The sequence below is a fragment of the Nuphar pumila genome, chromosome 16 (genome assembly GCF_984573655.1).
Source record: "Nuphar pumila chromosome 16, dmNupPumi1.hap1.1, whole genome shotgun sequence".
Classification (NCBI taxonomy): Eukaryota; Viridiplantae; Streptophyta; class Magnoliopsida; order Nymphaeales; family Nymphaeaceae; genus Nuphar; species Nuphar pumila.
The window spans coordinates 40,861,189-40,872,536 of NC_143264.1; the positions used below are offsets into that span (position 1 = coordinate 40,861,189).

Sequence of the window (11,348 nt, forward strand, 5' to 3'; positions counted from 1 at the left end):
AGGCTCATGGTTTGACTCTCACTCAGCACAAGTATACAGTAGATGTTCTCAATAAGGCAGGTAAGAAAGACTGCAAGCCTCTAGGAACTCCAAGTGTGCTTCACCAAAAACTTAGCATTCATGATGGAGACCTATATGAGGACCCTACCAGATATCGCAGTCTAATAGGGATGTTACAGTATCTCACATTCACTCATCCTGATATTGTTTATTCAGTCAATCAAGTGTCTCAGTTTATGCATGCACCACGTACTGGACATATGGAAGCGGTTAAGAGGATCCTTCGATATCTGAAAGGAACCATTGGGGACGAATTGATATATTCACCACAGTCATCTGGCAACAAGGATGAGCATGAACTTACTGTATATTGTGATGCAGACTGGGCAAGAGACCCTGATGAACGAAGATCTACATCAGGATATTGTGTCTTCATTGGTAGAAATTTAGTCTCTTGGAGTAGTAGAAAACAAAAGGTTGTCGCTAGATCAAGCACTGAGGCTGAGTATAGATCCATGGCTGCCTCTACTACCGAAGCCACATGGATCAGGCATCTACTAACTGAAGTGGGAGAAAAGATATCTCACTCTACCTTGATGTGTGACAATCAAAGCGCTCTCAACATGTCATTCAATCCTGTACATCACAGTCGTGCTAAGCATATTGAGATCGACCAACATTTTGTGAGACAAAAGGTTGAAGAAAAAGAGATCGAGCTTGAGTTCGTCAATACTGAAAGACAAGTTGCAGACATATTTACAAAGAGTTTGACAAAAGATCGTTTTTGGATGCTTAAAGGCAAGTTGTTCATGGTCCAAAACCATGATCAACTTGAGGGGGGGTGAAAAAGTGTATACTGGATAGTAAGACTCGGGTCCGAGTCCATTGTATGTACAGTCTGTATGTTTTATTTATTTTGGGTCTTTTGGGTCTGGACATTACACCAAACCCGGACCCATACTGATTCATTTACACTTATTAATAGAATGTTTAGGTCACGATTTCATTGATTGAAATCGTGACAGCCAAACCCTTTCTTCTCCTTTTTCTTCTTTTCACAGGCACCTCTCGAACTTTCACATAATTAGGGTGCTTATTGCACTGGCTTCTATTTATGATCTTTCAGTTCATCAAATGGACGTGAAGACCGCTTTCTTGCATGGCGATCTTAAAAAAGAGATCTATATGGATCAACCTGAGTGTTATGTGGCTCCTGATAATGAAAACAAAGTTTGTAGACTTGTCAAGTCATTATATGGACTAAAACAAGCCCTTAAACAATGGCATAAGAAGTTTGATAATGTTATTTTATCATTTGACTTTGTTGACAATGAATCTGATAAGTGTGTTTATTACAAAGTTAAAAGTGATGGTTATATTATTTTATGCCTGTATGTAGATGATATTATATTGTTTGGTTCCAATATGGAAATTGTGAATGAGACAAAATCATTTCTTAGTAGTAAGTTTGATATGAAGAATATGGGTGTTGCAAATGTGATCTTAGGCTTAAAGCTGACTCGTTCGGCTGAGGGGATAGCCATTTCTCAATCTCACTTTGTTGAGAAAGTTCTTGAGAAATTTGGCTATAACCAAGGGAGATCTGTAGCAACTCCATATGACCCTTCTATCCCTCTTCATAAGAATACGACTGGTGTTCATGTGTCTCAATTAAGGTATTCCCAGATTATTGGAAGTTTGATGTATCTTGCAAATTGCATGAGACCGGATATTTTGTTCTCTGTGACAAAATTAAGTAGATACACAAGTTGTCCAAATCGCACTCATTGGAAGGCATTGGACAAGGTACTTAGATACTTGAAAGGAACCATTTCTTTGAGTTTGCATTACAAGAGATTCCCTGCAGTTCTTGAGGGATATAGTGATGCAAGTTGGATAGCCATGAACTCTGGTAGTTATGGCGTGACAGGGTATGTATTTACCTTGGGTGGCGGCGCAGTCGCCTGAAGATCAGTAAAGCAGACCATCTTGTCTCGATCTACTTTTGAGGTTGTACTCTGTGCTTTAGATGTCACAGGATTGGAAGCTGAATGGTTAAAGGAACTTCCTTTAATGAGCAAACCAATTTCTACAATATCTGTGCATTGTGACAATTTGACCACTATTGCAAAGATTAAAAGCACAACATATAATCAAAAGCAGATGAGACACATCCAAGTTAGAATAAAGTCTGTAAGGGAACTGGTGTCTCAATTAGTGGTTGTTGTGGACTATGTTGGATCCAAAGAGAACACAACTGATCCATTAACGAAAGGACTAGATAAGTCATTAGTCCTAAAATCCAGAGAGGGGATGGGACTGAAACCCATCAGTAGTTCATTTGCAGTAGCAACCCAACCTATCTGAGTGGAGATCCCACAAAGTAGGTTCAATGTGGTAATAACAAGCTGTAGGGTGAACTGGATAGCACCTTATTTATGAGATACTATGTATCTGTGTTTATTCCCTGATTACTCTAGAAAGGTGTTGTAGCTGCTAGTTAAGGAAGAGTTATAACTCTGAATGGGTTCAAAGCCTTCTAGGCGAGATGTTAGTAGTGCATCTCTGGAGAAGCCCACCTATGTGAGTGTGACTGTGTGGCCGCAGTTTAAGAAATTGAGTTATTCCTAAAGTCACTCATGAAACAGGATTCTGGCGCATGGCCTTAACGCGCCGCTTCTAAAGATTACAACCAGAACCTTTATCATGTTGTTGCTAATGGGCACTCCTACACCAAAGGTTCAAGTTCAAGACTTCAGTTCACTTCGTTCCTGTGGGGGTAAAGTTAGTCAACTAAGGTAGTGGTTCAAACCGGAAGGTACCATTACTGAAAGCATGATATGTCCTGTTGCAGATTTTCTCATCTTGCATCTTGGTTTCCTCCCGTTTCATTCTTTGAATTTGTGGGGGAATGTTAGGTGCAAGAAGGGAGGGGAGAGAAAATTCCAAGAAGAAACGTGAAGTGTTTTTCCTTTTTGGAAAAAGTTTGGTTTTGATGAAGAGTCATGCCTTTTGGAACTGGTGACACTTGGCAGAGTTACACCCGTTCAGAACTGGTGACCCTTGGCAGGGTCACACTTGTTCAAAACTGGTAACTCTTTGCAAGGGTCATGTCTATTCAAAATAGGCAACTCTTCAAGAGTTATGTCTTTTCGAACAGATCTCTTCCACGTCTATATAAACGTGACTAGAGAGGTTCCAAGGGGATGAATGTACACTCTATCATCTCTCTCTCTGGCTTTGCTAAAACTGTGAGGTCTGCAGTTGTAATTCCTGAGGTTGTTTTCGAAGGGCGACCTACCATCGGCGTGCACCGATCCAGATCGCTGAGGCTATTGTATCCTGGGGGAAGGACACCGGACCCTGTTTGCACTGTATGTGGGGGCGAATCTTCTCTAAGAGGAGTACTTTCGTATGTCTTAGCCTTTTATACAATATTAACATGCTTTCGTTGTTTTTATTTTGTTCTATGCATCTGTTTGTCTATTTGCTTGTGTCTGGATTTTGGTGTTATGCGGAACCCGACATGCCTGCTACCTGTTTCTGTTTCGATCTGTTCAAAATCATGATTTGTATTCTGCTGCATATTATGATTTATATCATGTTTTATATCGTGATAATGATTGTGAAACTGTGTGATCCGAAAATTGATCCAACAGGAACAACTTTGACTCCTTTCCGAATTAGATCTTGAAAGAGCATTAAGTCCATATCAAGCAGGTCATGTTCAATTCTGGTTGCAAGCCGTCTTTTTTCATGTTCAATTCATTTTAGATTGGATCCATCTTAAAACCAAAGAAACCAATCTTCGGGGATGCAAACCAGATCAGACATGGTCAAGATCACGCTTGATGTAAGTTTGTATCATAATGTTAAACAATAAATACTGATGTTAAATATATTCGGATATGGATCTGAACCACATATTCCACACTGGGTATAGTAAAGAAATAAAATGAAAATGTATATTTTACATGTAAACCATATAAATGAATTGGATTTAATCTAAGTACTTAAGTATATAAAAGAAAAGTAAGTTGGATTGGGTATATAAAGGGCTTAGGTGCAAATGGATTCAAGTATGACATGGGATCAAGTTAGAATCAGTTCTGGCACATATTATTATTAGGAATTAACTCAAACTTCATTGGTTCTATTGGACGAGAGAGAGGTGTCTAAATATGTGGCGCTTACATCATGTGTTTGTGAATATCTGTTTGATTATGAAAATAGTGAAACTTTGGTATGTTCCCCTAAATATAGGAAAAACAAGGTGCTTACTTTTTACTGTATTATTATATTTTTGTTTTGATAACAAAAAACTATAGCATGTAAAGCAAAATTGTACAAATAAAAGGGAGGAAAGAGCCTCAACTTCGACAATCTCACTTAAATAATACTTTTAGTTTTAGGCAGTACAATCGTGTATAAGAATAAAAATATAATTGTTAATATGTTATAATTTCTAATACTATTTCATTTGAATACTGTAATACTATAATAGCATTATACATTCATGCAAGTAATATTATAAATACATTAAGAAATTAATATATAGCAATTCTTTAAATATGTGGTATATTGTATCTTTTAATAGTTCATAATATTAACATTATTGTGATTATTATATGGCACTAAATATTGTTATGTTAGTAGAATGTTAATATATAATATCCTATAATGAATATAATATTAAATATTTATTATTTTTCTATGATTATAAGTTCGGGTTTCATTTTTTCTGATAAGAGCCGACTAAACCCATTACACCAAAGAGAGAGAGAGAGAGAGCACGTGCCCAAGGGTGGACTCTGATAAAAGGGGGTTTAGGGGCAGAGAGAGAGAGAGAGAGAGAGGTTGATTGTTTGGCTTGTCGTCATTTGTAAAACTGTGTACTCCTTGCCTTTGGTTTGGGTGGAGTATACTGAAAAATAAGAAAACTGTGGAAGATTTGGTATTTTTAAATCTTTTCGTTTTGTTGTTATGTGTTAAACCAGGTTCTGACTCATATGGTTTCGGAAGAGTACCCTGAACAATGAAAACAGGCAAACGATAGAATTTTAGTATATATATAGGTTATAAATAGCTTGTTAACTGTATTATAAATAAATTTTTCTTCATGTATTTTCCAGCTTTCTTTTGGCTTTATTTTTCAATTTTCATTAATAACTTGAGAGGCCGTTCGTTGATCAATGATGTGAACCAGTGATATGAACTTTTTGACCTGTCCATTTCTATTAAGAAGGGCAGCTATTACCATGCCAAGTGGTTCCAGTTCTCATTGTGGAAAACATTACCAACAATATCATCACAAGTATGGCTAGTGTGATTTTCTGTGCAGAGTTGCAAAGCGGAGAAGAAAATTTCTCGAATTCTCATGAACTTGACAGGGAAATATCAAATAGTTGTTTGAGAAGGCCTACAAAACAAATGATTTTACTAATTTCATCTACTGACCCTCAACCGACCTAGAATATCTCACAAGTGAAGGAAAGTACCTAAACCAGAAAATAAAAAATATCCAGGTATAGTACATTAAACCTGATACAAACCTAGAAGAATTCAAATGTCCAAATATTAGATTATTAAAATACCTGATACGTTGAGATAGTTCACTGGCAGGAATGAGCACTTCTGCCACACTGACATTGTAGTTGGGAACAAAAATAACCTGTATAAACAGAACCATTGATTAATTCACATAAAATAGATCAGAAAAGCAGTTTGGCATGTATCACATTGTCATAGAAAATAATAATGAAAAAATAATAATAATAATAGAAATGAATAATGAAAATAAAACATTGAAAAAAATGTAAGCTGAATAACATGAAATTTGGCATCAATGCAAACAACTTCAAAATCCAAATCAATCCTTGCATTTTGTGGTTTTTTCTGCTGATGATTTGGAAGGACTGGAAAAGTAGAGAGGAGGATTGGGTCATAGGACAGGTCAAGAAGGAAGAATTTAAGGGGAAAATGGGTCATGTTTCATCACATTCACAAATGAATTCCATGTTGTTGCTAAATAGAACTTTAAAGTTAGAGCTAGGTTATGAAATAACTAGTTGGATTTCAAAGTTACTTTTTTTTTTTTTGAGAGAGAGAGATCATTTAAATTTTCTAAGATGATTTAAGAATCTTACACTTTGGAAGTTTGATTTGATATTTCAAAATTTGAAGAGGTTATCTAAATGTGAAAAATACCTTGATTTAAATTTAAAGTATGAAGCAAAATGAAATAAATAGTGAAATCACATCTTGTTAAGAGCATCTGCAGTTGCTAGTTACTATACTTGATGCACACCATACCTTCAGAAGATCCCCAATATCAGGATCATGATTTACAACAGCACCAACATCTGTTATGAGCTTCACTATCCTCTTTGCTTGCACATGTGGCAAAAGCCTTTCCTCCAATTATGCACACCCGTGGAACAAACTTCAATTTCCTTTCTTCAGCACACATCTCTTTCATTTTTTTATACCGGTATACAATACCCAGAATGTTCAACAACTGTCGCTTATATTCATGGATGCGCTTCACCTAAAAACAACAATGGAATTATGCATGTTTTAACTAGTAAAAGAATGTGAAAAATAAAATGCTTCTGGGATGAGAAGCTACCTGAATGTCAAACATTGCATTTGGGCTGATAACATAGCCGGTTTTTTCTTTAATGAATGAAACAAGCTTCAATTTGTTGTTTCGTTTTGCTACAGTCCACTCAGCTTGCAGCTCTTCATTGTCAGCAAACTGGAAAAAGAAGTCAATTTGTTATCAAATCAAGTGTCCTTGCAGGATACTGACAGTTAGTAACTTGAGGATAGTGAAGCTGATAACAGATTTGCCTTCAGACTTGTTATTGTGTCTAACATGCACCAAGGTATGGTGCATGCAATATTCCAACTTTCAATTAAATCCATTAGGCTTCGGATGTACAATCAACAAATGAATTTAAATATGGGATACAAAGAAAGAGATGTGCCATCCTGAAATATCATATTTTCTGAGTGTTCAAATGAAAGAAGCTTTATCTAATAATGGAAGCAATAATATAAAGCAAACACAAATCAGAAACGTGGCATTGCAAAAAGATCACCTTTCGGAGCTCAGCTAGCTTCTCAGTGTTCAGGACCCAATCCTCCGTACCAAGCCATTTGGTTATTATTTCACTTAAATCTGGATTACAGAACCGTATCCACCTCCTTGGAGTTACACCATTTGTCTTGTTTTGGAACTTTTCAGGCCAGAGCTGCACACAGAGGGAGAAATAGCAATGAAATCACCAGCCATCTGAACTAATACAATATACAACACTTTCATGCTAAAATACTGAATAATCAGTTGCTAGTAATGCAATAATTTAATTTTCCTTTATAGAAAGAAGGAAGAAAAGATCATTACTGGATATTGACCTTGTAGAAATCATTGAAAACTTCATTTTTTACAATATCACTATGGATTTCAGCAACACCATTAACAGCATGACGTGCAACAACACAAAGATTTGCCATTCGGACTGTTTTTGGGAGTTTGACTTCTGATTTATTTTTCCCTTTTCCTGTTTTAATTCTTCATGAGCAGCCTGAGCTTTTCCATCCTTGTCTTCTTTCACTTTGTGTAACGCCCCAGAAGTTCAACTTAAGGGAAAAGGATTTAAATAAAATTACCTTAAAAAATCAGAGTTTTGCAGCAAAGATTTTTAAAGATGCCAAAAGTTTTAAATAAAAACAAAAGTCGATTCTTCTGAATACTCTAGCAAAAAGACTCACTGTAAACACAAACTCATTTCCTAAGTCAAGATAGTGAGCAAAAGATAGAAAATGAGTTTATACATAAAGAGGGTTTAGTTTGTACAAAGTAGAAGGGTATCCACCCAAAACAACAAAAAATACAAAACCGAATAGCCAGCGTGTTGACGAGAGAGGCGAGACTTTGACCACGTAGCACCTGCACCGCCGCCAGTAAGAAGAGTTACCTGTCACCTACACCCATAAAAATGGGGTCAGTCCTGAAAACTGGTAGGTATGCAGAAGGAATAAAATGAACTAATCTAAAGCATGCTTAAATAGAAGCAAGTAGAATCTGATACAACATATGCAGGTGAACAACAAAACTAACCAAGATATCATGAGCTCAAGCAAACTAGTATTATAGTGATATTAATCTAACTGTAAGCAATCACAACCAGACTTATGATGCATACCTTCTAACTATTGCAAATAACAAACTGATAGCAAGGTAAAATCATGCAGTCCGAGGAAAAGAACAAACAGCAGCTGTGAGCATGTCACACTGTGATCTGATTATTATCTGGACATTGTGGGTACGCACAATGTGTAAACGTAGAAACAGCCGGGATCCGTTCGGGGGTTCATTATGATATGTATTTTATTATACCCCGAAGGACTGACTGAGTCCGCTCCTAAGGGAACGACCAGTAGTCGAGAGAGTAAGTCCTCAAAGGCTAAAAAGGGCCCACAGATGCATCCAACTTCTGCAGAAGTGTCGGGCGACTACCACCTAGGATACTTATGGTAACGCCATTTCCCCTACCTCCGGTGACTGAGGAAATAGCCATGAATGGCCTGTCCACTGGAGGTTATTCATCATCGTCGCCTTGCTCTATATGCCCTGGTCTATTCGACTCACTCAAGCATCTTGCTTGTGAAGGCGCATGATTATCATTTAGTGAGATATCCAAATGCAGAACATGAGGCTCATTCACTTTGTGCTACGCATCATAGCATCGCATAGCACTGCCAAGAGATGCGGCTAGGTTTATAGCCACAAGCCACCAGAAACACTCAAATGAGCTCAAATGCTGACAACAATTTCTAGAGGTACCTGCAAGGAAGAACAATAGCATAATCGTAGTGTAAAACCCATGAATTTTAAAGAATTTTCAATGAAATAAAAATGTGTGTTTACGTGAGATAATATGGTTTATGAGATATTCAATATGATTTTGAGGCTTGCGGGCCAGTCGAGCGAACCCAATAACGAATACTGGAAAGAGTACTTGGATCCGAACTTTGACGAGATCCGATGATCCGACCCGGTTCACAAGGCCAAGTAAGGAAACCCGATAGTTTCGGGATGATAGCGTGAGATCCGAAGTACATTTAAAGTAAGCGAGTGCAAGTTTAAAACCAACGGGTGAAAAATCCACTTGAAAATTGAAGAAATCCATCAACAAGGAAAAACGTTGCCCTTTTGCATGAAATCCGGAATTGAACCAACAGGGTTAAATACAATAAAATCCACACACCTTGCAACAAAAAGTAATGTAGCACAATTGGTGGGGCTCGTTACCCTTTGGTGGAAGACCACGGTTCGAAACCCTTTGTGCGCAGAGTTCTTTTTGCACAAAAAAACCATGGTTTTTACCTTATTGGAAAAGGTAAAAACGTGGGCTCAAATTAAACCCTACCTTTTTGGCCTCTCTCCACCAAAAACGTGAGATTAGGGTGAAGATTTAATGCTTTGAAAATTTAGTAATTTCCCCTAAATAGAGGAGTTAAATGAGAGATTTTTGGTAAGGAGTTACACTAGACGTATCTCTCTCTCTCTCTCAACGTTTTACCTTCTTCCTCCTCTCCCATCGTGAGGGTCGACCCCAATGCTAGTCGTGTGGACCATCTTTGCTGGACGTGTGGACTCCATTGTCGAAGTGTGTGCTGCTCCGACGAAGGTAGGAAGTTGCAGCCTTGCCGTCGTGAGACTCCAAAGAGGTAAGGAGCATTGCTATTTGTATGTAAGTGGTTGATGCCTTGTTGCACATCTATGTTGCAATATCATGGAGTTTACGCGACAAGCACCACCTATATGTAGGTGCATTTAGGGCCTCGAGACCGAGGTGGCACGAGCTGAAACACCTACTCGCCAATAGGTCAATATGGAGTGGTTCAGCCAATGGTTCTCACCCTTGGCCAACGTTGGGGAACTATGGTGTTCTTAATAAGGGCATTATGTTCCTATGTGTATGCCTGGTGATGTGTAGTACTTATATCAAAATTTATAGTTCAAATATATGTAGGGAAATACATATATTTTGGTGTGGGCGTTAGCCATAACGGATCCAAGGTGGAAACAATCTTAGGTAGGCAAATGGCATGGAACCTATGAGGGGTTGCCGGAAAACGCCTTGGTCTGTGCATCGATTCACTCTATACAGTGGAATTTACAGTATTAGCCTTGTATTGAACGCTCATAAAGAAAAAAAATAAGAAGAAGAAGAAGACGCGCCCTTTTAAAAAGTTATAGAAAAATGGCAACATTAGTCGACTAGAACAGTAGTTAGTCGAATGATAATATCATCAGTCGACTGCTGCTAAATTTTTCCAGAAAACAGACATTTTGTCCGGCCGACTGATAAAACTTTCGGTCGACTAATTTTATGATCAGTCGACTGATAAACCCTTCAGTCGATTGCTGCTAAATTTTCCAGAAAACAGACATTCTGGCCGGTCGACTGATAAAACTTTCGGTCGACTAATTTTATAAAAAAATAATATTTCTGCTTAGAAGATTTGAAGCAAAAAGGTTGGTCGACCGGTGAGTCTATTGGTCGACTAATAAACATGAAAAATTAAGTAAAGGGTTTTCTAAAATGATTTTCATGAAGGGTTCTTTTAGAAAAGTTTTTCTAAAGACTTTTTAGGTGAAATGCAATTGAAATATCTATGAAGGAAATAGTACGATGGTAAACTAAATATGTGATTCACATATGGACTTTAGGATTATGTCCAATACATGGAACACACATGATACATATATTTGCACAATAAAGATCATTTCTTGTTCAGGATAATATAAGAGTTCGAGAATGAACATGTGGTTTCACTAAATGTTGGGAGTGCCAAACAAGCACTTAAGAAATGATAAAGTTAGATAATGCCATGTTGCGGCATAACCAGTGGGGGTACGAAACGCACACTTGAGCTCATAAACAAAACTGAAAATGTCGAATGTTTAAGTACTCGACACAAAGTTGAACCAGAATTATGAGAAATTGTGGTTGGTGCCTTTGAGGCATTCGATGGGTAATGTGCATATACTAGGATCAACCTGAGTGTGGGTTGGGGTTTTGAAAATCCCCTGTGGTGCAATGACTTGCACATAAGAAAAAAAAATTAAATTAAAAATATGCACACATAACCTAAATATGGAATTCTGGGTATACCTGAAAGATGGTATATGTTACTAGTTTCCCAGGATTCTGGGTACATTTGAAAGACGATTTATGTTACTGGATCCAAACAAAACAAGAATGAAAATTATGCACATATATAATAATTATGGGATTCTGGGTATACCTGAAAGACGGTATATGTTACTGGTT

At 37.4% G+C, this 11,348-nt stretch overlaps 1 pseudogene; it reads right to left on the reverse strand.

The window, feature by feature from the left end:
- The window catches only part of LOC149813197 (alpha-1,4 glucan phosphorylase L isozyme, chloroplastic/amyloplastic-like), a 90,463-nt pseudogene extending 80,854 nt beyond the window's left edge, over nucleotides 1–9,609 (reverse strand).
- Nucleotides 9,610–11,348: the final 1,739 nt, after the last annotated feature.